This window comes from Lithobates pipiens, unplaced genomic scaffold (genome assembly GCF_037356315.1).
Source record: "Lithobates pipiens isolate NorthernLeopardFrog02 unplaced genomic scaffold, aLitPip1_a1.2 Scaffold_8, whole genome shotgun sequence".
Taxonomy (NCBI): Eukaryota; Metazoa; Chordata; class Amphibia; order Anura; family Ranidae; genus Lithobates; species Lithobates pipiens.
The window spans coordinates 63,388,985-63,401,140 of record NW_027507903.1 but is presented as its reverse complement, the minus strand read 5'-3'; the positions used below and the strand labels follow the sequence as shown (position 1 = coordinate 63,401,140).

Below are 12,156 nucleotides of genomic sequence, written 5' to 3'. Positions count from 1 at the left end.
CAGACTGGAAGGCCGGGGCATCAAATTGCAAGACATCAGACTGGAAGGCCGGGACATCAAACTGCCAGACATCAGACTGAAAGGCCGGGACATCAGACTGCAAGACATCAGACTGGAAGGCCGGGACATCAGGCTGCAAGACATCAGACTGGAAGGCCGGGACATCAGACTGGAAGGCATCAGACTGGAAGGCCGGGGCATCAGACTGGAAGGCCGGGGCATCAGACTGCAAGACATCAGACTGGAAGGCCGGGACATCAGACTGCAAGACGCCAGACTGGAAGGCCGAGACATCAGACTGCAAGACGCCAGACTGGAAGGCCGAGACATCAGACTGCAAGACGCCAGACTGGAAGGCCGAGACATCAGACTGCAAGACGCCAGACTGGAAGGCTGAGACATCAGACTGCAAGACGCCAGACTGGAAGGCCGGGACATCAGACTGCAAGACGTCAGGCTGGAAGGCGTCTGGCTGGAAGGCCGGGACATCAGGCTGGAAGGCGTCTGGCTGGAAGGCCGGGACATCAGGCTGGAAGGCGTCTGGCTGGAAGGCCGGGACATCAGGCTGGAAGGCGTCTGGCTGGAAGGCCGGGACATCAGGCTGGAAGGCCGGGACATCAGGCTGGAAGGCGTCAGGCTGGAAGGCCGGGACATCAGGCTGGAAGGCGTCAGGCTGGAAGGCGTCAGGCTGGAACATCAGGCTGGAAGGCGTCAGGCTGGAAGGCGTCAGGCTGGAACATCAGGCTGGAAGGCGTCAGGCTGGAAGGCGTCAGGCTGGAAGGCCGGGACATCAGGCTGGAAGGCGTCAGGCTGGAAGGCCGGGACATCAGGCTGGAAGGCGTCAGGCTGGAAGGCCGGGACATCAGGCTGGAAGGCGTCAGGCTGGAAGGCGTCAGGCTGGAACATCAGGCTGGAAGGCGTCAGGCTGGAAGGCGTCAGGCTGGAAGGCCGGGACATCAGGCTGGAAGGCGTCAGGCTGGAAGGCCGGGACATCAGGCTGGAAGGCGTCAGGCTGGAAGGCGTCGGGCTGGAGCTCTGGCTCTGGCACTCCGGGCTGGAGCTCTGGCTCTGGCACTCCGGGCTGGAGCTCTGGCTCTGGCACTCCGGGCTGGAGCTCTGGCTCTGGCACTCCGGGCTGGAGCTCTGGCTCTGGCACTCCGGGCTGGGACAGATTGGTAGGTGTGGAGGCAGGTTGGGTTAATGGTAAGACCATTTTGGTTGGGAAAAACTTTCGTTTTTTCTTTGGCTTAGCCACTGAAGCTCTGTAGGTGACTACAGGACTGTAAATAAGGGGTGCAGCAGACTGGAAAGGAGGATTGTGATATGGCAGAGAAGAGGTACCAGTAGCTGGGGAAAGAACTTGTGGGTTTGTAGACAGCGGAGAGGAAGCAGGTGGGTTGAATGCAGGATAAGTACAGGGAGTAGAGACTGGATAGGAGTATTTGGTTGGGAGCAGCGTGTACTGGGGTGCAACTGAGGCTGACATGGCTGGTGGGGAAACATACTTTTGGGTAGGCTCATACCTGATGGCAGAGGTGGATTGTTTGGCTGGGGCTGAATGCACCATGTCAGACCATGCTGAAAGTATGGGTTGTACAAACTGAAGTTTTAAGCCTCCCTGTCTAACCAAAGACTGAGCAGATACAATGCACTCAGCAATCACCTGTGGGGAACAGGCTGAGTAGTGTTCACAAAAATCAGAAGGATCATCTTCAAAAAGCCATACTAAAGATACAACCTGATTCATATCAAAAGGAGGAGTGAAATCATCACGGCCATCTGGGATACAGGGCAGGGCTAGCTCAGTACAGATCTTTATCAAAGGCTGCACCTCCTCAAACAATGTATAACCCTGATCGACCAGGGAGTGAGCCAAACGCATAGCTGCAAACAACTGGTCACTAGACCATTCTTTCAAAACCTGGCGGCAATAATCACCACTCTCAGATGCCAGCAGAGAAAAATAAATGATCTCATCAGCATTCATGTTTGCAACCAAACTAAAGCAAATGGTTCCCCTGTGCAGCCACTTCTGGTCAGGAATGGCCTTGGTATTCTGTCATGAACCAGATGTGACCAGAACTGTGTGACTGCGACAAGTGAACCAGACACAAATAAGTGAAGGTAAATTTATTAAGCAAACGCATATAAATGTGAACACACCACCAATACAAACTAAGTGAACAAACTAACAACCAAACAGTGCAGATAAGCAAGTAAACCAGTATAATGTAACAAAAGGGAGAACCAGAATCGTAGTCAAGCCAGGCCGGGGTCATAAATAGGAGGTAAGCAGAATAGGGGGACAAGGAGAGAGGGAACAGGTACAAGAGGCAGGATACAGGAAACGGGGATCAGGTATCAGGTATCAGGTATCAGGTATCAGGTATCAGGTATCAGGTATCAGGTATCAGGTATCAGGTATCAGGTATCAGGTATCAGGTATCAGGTATCAGGTATCAGGTATCAGGTATCAGGTATCAGGTATCAGGTATCAGGGTTCAAGGACAATACCAAGGCGAAGCGTATATGAACTTGCCGGGTATTTATAATGGCTGCTGTCAGTCATGTGACGCCTGACTGCAGAGGGCAATACCTGCTCCATACTGCCAGGATCCCTCCGCTGGTGGACACCAGTACTGCGGACCGAAGATGACATAATTCCAGCAGGAGACACCTGCTGGTGGATCGCAGTACTGCATACCAAATGATTGATATTACCAGCGGAGGGAACCTTTCCTGACAAAAAGTCTAACAGAGATTTGAGCCACAGGCTCAAAAGGCCCCTTTGTTAGGGCATCTAATACCAGGGACAGGTCCCATGAAGGGCAACTGACCAACCTGACTGGAACTACCCTTTCCCTGGCCAACAAAAATCTTTTTATCAGTGGTTCTTGTCCTAGCTTCCTGTCAAAAAACACGGACAGGGCTGCCACTTGGACTTTGAGGGTGCTGACTGCCAAACCCTGGTCCACCCCCTCTTGAAGAAAGTCTAGGATGGTAGGTATCATCCGGAGAGCCCCCTCCTTAAACTGCAGCCAATGGGAGAAAACTTTCCAGACCTTTGCATAAATTTTTCTGGTGACGCCTTTCCTACTGAGGAGAAGAGTGTCTATCACTCTCTCCGAACAGCCCCTGTCACTGAGTATTTCCCTCTCAATAGCCATGCTGTCAGAGAGAGACGTCCCGGGTCGGGGTGAAAGACTGGACCCTGACTGAGCAGGTCTCGTTGCACCGGCAGATGCAGCGGGGGAGCTACCGAGAGACTCTGAATGGTGGGAAACCAAACCCTCTTGGGCCACCAGGGTGCTATCAGCACCAGGTCTGTCCTTGAGTAGGTTAATTTCTGTAGAACTCTGGGAAGGAGTACCAGTGGGGGAAAGGCATAAGCCAGCCTGAAATCCCACACCTGTACAAGAGCGTCTATCCCTTCTGCTTCTTGATCCCTGTAAAGGGAGAAAAACCTGCGGACCTTCGCATTCCTCCGGGAAGCGAATAAATCTATTTCTGGCTTGCCAAAATGTCTGCAAACCAGGAAGAAGATTTCTTTGCTCAATCCCCATTCCCCTTGAAGGATGGGCTGTCTGCTTAGGAAATCTGCCTGCAGATTGAGTGAGCCTTTTATATGAATTGCTGACAGTGAAAGGACCCTCCTTTCTGCTTCCCCAAGGATTTGCTGTGCTAACTCCCTCAGTTTGCCAGACCTTGTCCCCCCTTGGTGATTTAGGTATGCAACCGTGACCCGGTTGTCTGAGAGGACCTGAACCTCTCTGTCCTGCAGCTGCTGTTGGAAATACTCTAGGGCTTTGCCTACTGCCAGGAGCTCCCTGAAATTGGAAGATTCCCTGGCTTGGCTGCGGTTCCAGGACCCTAGGGTATATCGGTCTCCCAGATGAGCCCCCCAACCCCAAGCGCTGGTGTCCGTGGTCAAGACCAATGGGTTTACCTGGGACCAGGGGCGACCTTTCAACAAATTGTGTGGGTCGAGCCACCACCGCAGAGAGAGAGAGACCTCCTCTGTGAGGGACACTCTCCTCTCCAATGTTTCTCTTTTTCCTCCCCATGAGGCAAGTAGGAAAGTCTGAAGCTGCCGAGAATGGAGTTGTGCCCAGGTTACTGCCGGTATGCAGGCCGTCATGAGACCCAGCAGTCTCATTATATATCTCAGAGAGGCTTCTCCTCTTTCGAGAAGGGTGACAACCGCATTCTGGACATTCACTACCTTCTCTGTTGGTAAGAATACCCTCTGTGCCTGCGAGTTTAACAGGTAGCCTAGGTATAGTTTGGACTGAGATGGTGTCAGTGAGGACTTTTCCCGACTGACCATCCAGCCCAAGGTCTCCAGAGTTTCTAACACTATGTCTCTGTCTATCACTGCTTGCTTCTGATCCACACTGTAGATCAGCAAGTCGTCCAGGTAGGGTATTAACCCTATCCCCTGCAGGTGTAGGTATGCTACGACTTCGGCCATCACCTTTGTGAATACCCTTGGGCTTGCCGCCAGCCCAAAGGGAAGAGCTCTGAACTGCCAGTGTTGTACCTTCTGCTGTATGCAAACTGCGAAGCGTAGGTACTTCTGGTGTTCGGGAGCAATGGGTACGTGTAGATATGCGTCTTTCAGATCCAGAGTGACCATAAAAACTCCTGCCTGAAAATACTCTCCATCCTGAACCTCTTGTGAAGTAAGTAACGGTTGAGTCCTCTCAAATTTATTTTTAACCAAAATTTGCCTGAGGGTTTTGGAACTACAAAAACGTGTGAGTAAAAACCCTGGGCTAACTGACTGGCTGGTACGGGAGCAATAACCCCTTGCTCTGCCAGCTCCTTTAAATTTCTCAGTAACCCCTCTGCCTTGGCTGGGTCCCTGGGAGGAAAGGTAATCCTTTCCCAATGGGGAAGGAAGTCGCTGAGTCTTGCGCCTACCCTTACGGTGGTGTCATTTGCCTTCTTTCTGAGAGGCTCCGGTACTGGAGAAAAGAATTGCACTTTTTTCTTTTCCTTTTCCAAGGTTCCACTTCTTCCTCTGTTCAACTTTCCCTCTATGATGAGTCTTTGAGTGGGGGCCTCGAAAAAATTTCTTACCCCTTTCCCTCTTGTGCCTCACAGGGAACTTCTTTCCCTTTTCAGTAGATCGGGACAAAACCTGATCTAGGCCTGACCCAAACAGCAGGGAACCCTCAAAGGGAATGCCGCATAAGCGAGACTTGGAAGTGAAATCTCCATCCCAGGTCTTTACCCATAGGGCCCTCCTGGCGGAGTTTAAAAGTGCTGCTGCCTTAGCTGTGGTCCTAACAGTCTCCACTGCTGCATCTGCCACATATGCTACCGCTCGACTGATTACCTCCAGCGAGTATACAATTTCTTTAGTCTCCTTACCCCGGGAGATGTGATCCATCAATTTGCCAAGCCAGGTGTCTGCATTTCTGGCTACACAGGCAGAAGCTAGAGCCGGCGCCATCACCGCCGCATTCGCCTCCCAGGCCCTTTTGAGTAATGTCTCAGACTTTCTATCCATCTGATCCTGGATGTTTCCAGAATCTTCGAAGGATAAATCAGACCTCTTAGACACCTGCGCTAGGGCTGCATCCAAACGAGGAGTTTTAAAAAATGTCTCCTCCTCCTCATCCTTAAAGGGACACCTTCTCTTCCAAGCTTTCAGTCTGAGGAGCTTACGTTCAGGTTCCTTCCATTCTCTGAGGACTATATCCTTCAGAGACTGGTGGATGGGAAAGGTTCTGGCCTTCAACCTTCCTAGGCCCCTATACACCCTGTCCTGTGCTGAAACCTGAGCAGAGGGGACCTGGATATCTTCCGAGGTGTAAATGGCCCTCCATGTCCTCAGTCGAGAACAAAATTCCCCAGGTTTAGCCTCCCCCTGGCTATCCTGGTCTGAATCTTCCTCCCCAGTACTAAATTCTGGGACCTGACCTTCCTCCACCTCAGACAACAGGGAGACCTGGCCCTGGGAACTCTCCGTATAAGATATGGAAAAATTCTCTTGTGAATGAGGAGTCTCTCTCCCAGAAGGACCCTCATCCTGACTCCTCACTAGAGTAGTTTGGAAAGATTGAAGGGTGACTAACATTTCTGACTGTAAAGCCCTACATTCCTTCACGACCTGGGCGGTCTCCTTGCCTGCGAGCTTAAAGATACATCTATCGCAGAAAGGCTTGCTGTTGTCTTGTGCTAACTTAGAATTACAATAACCACAACGCCTGGACTTTGAAGTAGCCTTTCCTTTAGACCTACAGGCTGACCCCTGGGCAGAGCCTTCAGTCCCTGGAAATAGTAAAAAAATAGGCAATTAGCTACTCATGTCCTAAAAGGGCCAAGGGGGGTCTGCCTCAGAGTACCTTGCCCCTAAAACACAGCTGGATCACTCACCCCCTGTGGCGACCTCAATGGCTGTCTGCTCAGACGGACCTTCCAGTTCCATGGTGATTTAGCTGCCCTGCAGGATCGCTGGATCAAGGTGTAGTCTTGAGCGTTCCCCCTGTTTGCCTTGGAGATGCTGCAATGCACAAAGCGCTTCACCAGAATGTAGCCTGGGTGCTTTCCACTGCACCCTCTGCTGTTTAAATAAACCGCTGATTGGCGCCATCTTTGGGAGGTTCGTCGCCCGGAAATGACGTACGGTCCCCTCCGGCGGACTTCCGGTCTTGCGCCGTGATGCTGGAACGCACGCCGGTGCGTCCAGACAACACAGTACCAGCGAGGTCTCCATCCGGAAACTCTGCCCGGAAGTGACGCGTCCGAACTTCTGGACATGCGCCGTAGTGCTGGAACGCACGCCATCCGCGTTCAGCACTCCTGGAAGGATGCAGCTCACCTCACTCCACCAACGAACAATGTTCAAGGTAGGCACCAGCATAAATGGGGAGCAGCACATTTAGGACAACTCCCCTGTCCCACGTGGCTGAGAACAAGGCTCTCCTAAAGAGGCCTTGAGTGAGGACTATCCCCCCCAGGTGTCCCTGGGGGTTACAAGGGACTATCGCAGACCCTGTCTGCTGAGTCCCAGGGAAGAATAATCCTCCTTAAGGAAAAACGAGGTCCCAGACCCCTCAACAAAAATTAAAAAGGAGAAACTTGGTTTCGCTGCCATCCTGTGGGAAACACAATCAAGAACTGAGGGTCTGAGGGAGGGGTGGGAACTTTTAAACTTGTTGTTGATTGTGTTTCCTGTCAGGTGGACCAGTCATCTCTCTGGTGTGCCGTCCTGGAAGATGACTGGAGAAAACTGTTTTACTATCCAAATTTAAAACAACAAGGGCAGAGGATTTAATAGATGGAAAGTTGAAAAAAATTACTGAAGGTCTGCTTAAATTGCCTAAAAAATGCATTGCACTAATGTGATCCAGGTCTTAGGGTTGGTGGTGTATCCCCAAAGTTCACTGATTGAGGATTGAAGAGGTTGTAAACCTATTTACAAAAAAAGAGAGATATCCTGTTCCTTCTAAGTAGGTTAACTAGTTGCTGACCGCCGGCCGTCAAATGATGGCCAGGCGGCGCACCTATTGTGGCGGGAGGCCGTCATATGACGGCCTCCCGTTTAAACAGGGAATGCGCGCGATCATGCGCGCGCATCCCTGTTTCTTCGGTGGCGGCGTGTCACGGAGACACCGCTCGCCACCGAAGGGGGTGAACAGCCATTCGTTATGGCTGTTTACCACGTGATCGGCCGTGATGAAGTCACGGCCGATCACAGATGGTCACACCCCGAACGTGCACGGCGCATGCGCGCGATCGCGAGCGCGCTACGCGTGCACGTCGGTGGCAGCGTGTTCCCCGGGAACACTGCTCGTCAGCGACGCTGGTAATAAGCCATTGGCCGGCTGTTTACCCACGTGATCGGCTGTGATCCTTTCACAGCCGATCACAAAAATGTAAACAAACTGCGGTAACGGGATGTTACCGGGTTCTCCTCCTCACACACCGATCGTGTGTGAGGAGGAGATTGCGGTAACATCTCGTTACCACATACAGTGTACACCAATCATACTGATTGCCCCCCCCAATAAAGAGGACCTGTCACCACCCCTCATAGTACCTGTCAATCACAGTCCATCAGAGTACCTGTCACAGTCCATCAGAGTATTTGAGTACCTGTCACAGCACATCAGAGTACCCGAGTACCTGTCACAGCCCATCAGAGTACCCGAGTACCTGTCACAGCCCATCAGAGTACCTGTCAGCCCATCAGAGTACCCGAGTACCTGTCACAGCCCATCTGAGTACCCGAGTACCTGTCACAGTTCATCTGAGTACCCGAGTACCTGTCACAGCCCATCAGAGTACCCGAGTACCTGTCACAGCCCATCAGAGTACCCGAGTACCTGTCACGGCCCATCAGAGTACCCGAGTACCTGTCACGGCCCATCAGAGTACCCGAGTACCTGTCACGGCACATCAGAGTACCCGAGTACCTGTCACGGCACATCAGGGTACCCGAGTACCTGTCACGGCACATCAGGGTACCCGAGTACCTGTCACGGCCCATCAGGGTACCCGAGTACCTGTCACGGCCCATCAGGGTACCCGAGTACCTGTCACGGCCCATCAGGGTACCCGAGTACCTGTCACAGTCCATTAGAGTACCGAGTACCTGTCACAGTCCAGTAGAGTACCGAGTACCTGTCACAGTCCATCAGGGTACCCGAGTACCTGTCACAGTCCATTAGAGTACCGAGTACCTGTCACAGTCCATTAGAGTACCCGAGTACCTGTCACAGTCCATTAGAGTACCGAGTACCTGTCACAGTCCATTAGAGTACCGAGTACCTGTCACAGTCCATCAGGGTACCCGAGTACCTGTCACAGCCCATCTGAGTACCCGAGTACCTGTTCCAGTCCATCTGTGTACCAGAGTACCTGTCACAGTCCATCTGAGTACCCGAGTACCTGTCACAGTCCATATGAGTACCTGTCACCGCCCTTCAGAGTACCCAAATACCAGTCACCAAACCATCAGAGTACCTGTCACCAGGCCATCAGAGTACCCGAGTACCTGTCACCAGGCCATCAGAGTACCCGAGTACCTGTCACCAGGCCATCAGAGTACCCGAGTACCTGTCACCAGGCCATCAGAGTACCCGAGTACCTGTCACCAGGCCATCAGAGTACCCGAGTACCTGTCACCAGGCCATCAGAGTACCCGAGTACCTGTCACCAGGCCATCAGAGTACCCGAGTACCTGTCACCAGGCCATCAGAGTACCCGAGTACCTGCCACCAGGCCATCAGAGTACCCGAGTACCTGTCACCAGACCATCAGAGTACCCGAGTACCTGTCACCAGACCATCAGAGTACCCGAGTACCTGTCACCAGACCATCAGAGTACCCGAGTACCTGTCACCAGACCATCAGAGTACCCGAGTACCTGTCACCAGCCATCAGAGTACCCGAGTACCTGTCACCAGGCCATCAGAGTACCCGAGTACCTATCTCCAGCCCATGTCTCATAGAATATACGTTGGGGTGTTTGCTTTCCAAAATGGGGTCATTTTGTGGGTAATTTCACTGTCCTGGTGGTCCAGGACCTTCAAAAGTGTGATGGGTAGGAATGAAATGAGATGTGTCATTTATGCTCCTAGAACTCCTGAACGTACTACTTCAATGTTCGGCCTCTCTATGTGGCCAGGCTGTGTAAAAGTCCTACACATGTGGTATCGCCATACTCGGGAGGAGTAGCAGAATGTATTTTGGGGTGTAATTTTTGCTATATACATGCTATGTGTTAGAAATATCTTATAAATTGACAATTTTGTGTAAAAAAAAAAATGCGTTTAAATTTTTTTCCACATATTCCAAAAACTTCTGGAAAAAAATGAACCGTTCAAAAGACTCATTATGCCTCACAGATTATACGTTGGGGTGTTTGCTTTCCAAAATGGGGTAATTTTATGGGAAATTCCATTGTCCTGGTACTCCAGGGCCTTCAAAAGTGTAATAGGTGGTTGAGAAATGAGATGCGTAATTTTTGCTCGTAGAACGTCTGAAGGTACTACATCAATGTTAGTGCTCTGTATGTGGCCAGGCTGTGTAAAAGTCCCACACATGTGGTATCGCCGTACTCGGGAAGAGTAGAAGAATGTATTTTGGGGCGTAATTTGTTGTATGCATATGCTGTGTGTGAGAAATAACCTGATAATATGACAATTTAGTAAAAAAAAAAAAAAAAATCTTCATTTTGCAAAGAATTGTGGGAAAAAATGACAACTTAAAAAAACTCACCATGCTACTTACTTAATACCTTGGGATGTCTACTTTGTAAAAAGGGGTCATTTGGGGGGTATTTGTACTTTCCTGACTTGTTAGTGTCTCAAGAAATGAGGTACACCTGATGTACTGAAGGCCTGATCAGATGTGATCAATTTTCAGTGATTGGCACCATAGTTTGTAGACTCTATAACTTTCACAAAGACCAAATAATATATACTAATGTGGGTTATTTTTACCAAAGATATGTAGCAGTATAAATTTTGGCCAAAATTTATGAAGAAAAATTACTAATTAGCAAAAATTTATGACAGAAACGAAGAAAAAGGCATTTTTTTCACAAAATTTACGTTTTATTTTATTTATAGCACAAAAAATAAAAAACCCACTAGTGATTAAATACCACTAAAAGAAAGCTCTATTTGTGTGGAAAAAAGGACGCAAGTTTCATATGGATACAGTCAATGGGGAGGGGGGAACAAGGAAGGTGGGACTTTATATGAGGCACATGATAGCAAAACATAATATCAGTTGAACAAAGGAATTTTATTCACATAGCAATATAATACATTGTTATTATCGAATAAGATATATAACATGGTAACAAAAAATAGCAAAGATGACAACAGGGGCATCAAAAGACATAACCACTGATATTCATGGTAAATAAATAAACATGATAGTAGACATTCAGCAATTTGATAACAATGGTATCTAAAAAAATATGATCATTGTAAAATTCCATAGTTCAACATGGACAGGCTTGGGTAAAATCAATATTGCACATTAATATCTGCGGGACCTATGGCCTCACTGAGCCAAATGAGGTAGGAATAAAGTAATAACTGAACAAGTATAACATTGGGTAGACGCACGGCAACAAATAGCTCTACGCGTTTCGTGGCTGATGCGCCACTCGTCAGGAGCATGCACGTGAGTATCTAAAAAAAATGAAAAAAGTAAAAATGTGGATTAATAAGATAGACCCATAAACAGGGGTAGAATAATAACCCCCGGCCGCACGAAAAGTGCGAACTTACTAGTTTGAACAACTGGCAAATGGCAGGGCAGGAGGGGGCAAAGGTGTCCTGAAATGGCCTCTAAACGGGGGCCGTGGCAGACAGCAGTAGCGGTGACCCAGGCAGGCTGCAATCAGGGCGGGCTAGGGACCACAAGGGTACTCTGTAAGGAAAACAGTCAAGATAAAGATAAGAGATCACTGGGGGTGACTAAAGTGAAGATATGAAATAAAGTACACCGTGCTAGTGTTTTAGCTCTATTGGTTTACCATTTTTACACTCTCTGCCATTGAAGACCTTATGTTTAGCCCCTCTGCCTTTTTATATGTATTCCTTTTGCTTATTATTATATCCCTTTACCCATATTAATTTAATTATTTCATATTTACACTAATTACTGAATACTGCCGATATCGGTATGGTTGGTCGGATTACCTGGGTGCCCCATTTTTTGTCCTCCCCCGGGGGTTGTGACGCGCACCACGGACCTCCGCCCCTTCCCCACCTTTTTGCTTGGGGGGAGTGGATGTTCCGTTCTACGTGTCAGCGTCACGTGTTCCTGTGCAATACTTGCGGCGTCTTCCTGATCGCCGCACGTTTGTTACAGACGTACCATGCTCGTGGTCAATGGGGGAGTGGTTTTGGCCCGTTCGGCTGGAGAAGACTCTCCGACCGGCGACGCCTTTCCTCCTCCCCCGCACTACGCCACGTTGCGTGACGATGGTGGGCGGTGCTGTGGTGACACATATATGGGCGTCTCTCCGGGCGTTCTTGGCACTCAAGGCCTCCTGTATCTTTCACTCCACACCGTGCTATTTTTCTCTCTCTCCAGCTGATGTTTGGTTTCTCCAGGTAATCATCTTTGTTGCACTTTTCTTTGTTTGGCTTAACCAGCCTCTATATTCACTTTTCACATATT

At 49.8% G+C, this 12,156-nt stretch overlaps 1 long non-coding RNA gene across 1 annotated transcript; it reads right to left on the bottom strand.

The window, feature by feature from the left end:
- Positions 1-10,745: 10,745 nt before the first annotated feature.
- LOC143962928 (uncharacterized) lies at positions 10,746-11,468 on the bottom strand. Its single transcript, XR_013270838.1, has 2 exons — positions 11,259-11,468; positions 10,746-11,159 (listed from the first exon to the last, which is right to left on the bottom strand). It is a non-coding gene; the product is annotated as an uncharacterized LOC143962928 (long non-coding RNA).
- Between the last annotated feature and the right edge of the window lie 688 nt (positions 11,469-12,156).